This window comes from Octopus bimaculoides, chromosome 4 (genome assembly GCF_001194135.2).
Source record: "Octopus bimaculoides isolate UCB-OBI-ISO-001 chromosome 4, ASM119413v2, whole genome shotgun sequence".
Classification (NCBI taxonomy): domain Eukaryota; kingdom Metazoa; phylum Mollusca; class Cephalopoda; order Octopoda; family Octopodidae; genus Octopus; species Octopus bimaculoides.
Genome location: NC_068984.1, coordinates 141,177,477 through 141,179,832, shown reverse-complemented (window position 1 = coordinate 141,179,832; position 2,356 = coordinate 141,177,477).

The following is a 2,356-nucleotide window of genomic DNA, read 5'->3' as shown; positions in this document are numbered from 1 at the left end:
TATATATATATATATGTATGTATGTATGTATATATATACGTATATACATACATGTTTGTATATACATGCATAGTAGATGCATACACTCATACATGCATATGTATCTGCATATATTCGGCCACTTAATTATACTGACACGTATTCATTACTCACGCAGGTGAAGCTGCGTGCACATACATGCATTTACATAAACACACACACATATACATACACACACATATACACACACACACACATACATACACTCGCACACAAACACACACACACACACAACCACACACAGATATACATTTTCGAATTTGATAAGTTTGTGTAAGTTTAATGAATATACATATACATGTAGTCCCGTTGTAATAACTGGAGATTCCGTATTAGAAACTGGATAACAGCTTGATTAGTTTCACCTGATTATTGCCGGCTCATCAGGATTGTCGATGCTGTTTGTGTTATAAGCAAATAAAACAAATTATAACTTCTTATGCTTAACGTTATGAGTAACAGATACAACTTATTCCTTTGCATATCTGTAAATACATTGGCAGCGCGATTTATTTGATTAAAATATAACTGGGATGCCCTGAATTCTAATCAATTAAAATTTAAGAGTTCTTTCCCTTGATCTTTTTTGGCTAGAATTAGTCATTTAGATAGTGAATATTGTTATTGTTAATATTGTACTTTTAAGTACTTGGAATGTTTCCGGTTATTACATCAAGCAAGATAAGAATATTTATTACATACCAAACACAGTACTTAAAAAATAAATTAGATACACTATTCCATGATATAGCAAAACCAAATACGAATACTTCGTTAAGGAATTCTATTGATGAACAATCTGGCCACAGATATAGAAGTTATTACAGAGCCTTCAGTTACAATTATAAAAATAATGCAGCACTATATAGACAAACTAACAAGAATGCCTCTAGGAAAAGCGGAATCTTATGGTTCACTCTCCCTTTCTCTCTTCAAATTAGAAACCTTCCCCATTTTTTTTTTTCAAAATTATTGAAAAAAAAATTCCCTATGGACCATAAGTATCATACTATTTTTAATAAATCTACATTAAAATTATCTTATTCATCAACACCAAACTTGGGCGCTATTATTGCGTCTAATAATAAACATAAGCTTAAAAATAATCCATGGGTAACAGACCCTACCGAACCTAGTTTAGAGGTGGTAATAGAAAATAAGAAGCAATAAATAGGAATATGTAAATAAAAGTTGTAATTGTCGTTCCCCAGAAGGCTTCCCCTTGAAAGGTTCCTGTTTAAGGAAAAATGTTGTATATAGATGTGAGATTACTACCTCTAGTGAATCTAAGAAAATATATATTGGAAGTACAGTTGATTTTATAAATTCTTTTATAAATCCCAAAACTGTGAATTCAACTACACTTTCTATTTATGTAAACCAATTGAAATAACAAAATATTGAATATAAATTAGATTGGGCAATACTAACTGAAACGACCTCATATAACACGAATACAAAAATCTCTAAGTTATGTACAAAAGAGTCTGTTAATATCCTTCGTACTAATAGGGAACTCCTACTAAATAAGGTCTTTGAAGTACTAATATTTTGTAGGCATAAATATCTTTCAACTTTTAAATAAATTTCGATCTAAATTATTAATAATAGCTAACTTGTTTATAAATTTTAGATTAATAGACTCAACCCAAGTATATAATGAACTCGTCTTAAATACAATAACTCCATACAACCTCTCTTGTACTTTATGTTTATTTACGAGAGTTAACTGCTGTCCTGTTTCTTCAACGCGCCGTATTTTCTATCATTTTTTCTATTTTTTCCTCTTACGTCTATTCCAAATGAAAAGGACTCTAAGTCTGTTACGTGTTCCTTGAGGAAGGAACTGTTTATATGTGAGACAGACAGGAATACTTTATCCACCACCCGTAAAATTTTCCCGAAACGATCGTAGTATGAGTACGGACATTGTTTCTGCCATGGAATACTTTTAATATCTTTTAATTAATTTATGTATATTGTCATATATTGTCCATGTAATTTATAACTTTCTTCCTTCTTGTTTCTAACACAGATGTACAGAGTTCAGGCACTCGTATACCATTTAATATTTTCGTTATACATTCATGTAATTTTCTATGTATATTTTTATGTATTTTTGTGTAATTCTGTACGCGCAAATATTTACTACAGTTTTATGAGATTTGACTTAAGTACTCCGAACCTGTAAAGAAAAATTGTTTACCGATTAGCTGAATTTTATGTCATCTATATTATTCATATAGCTCATAATCTGACCACTACATGGACGTTCTATACACGGAAATAATTCCTTCATTCTTTCCTTATATATATA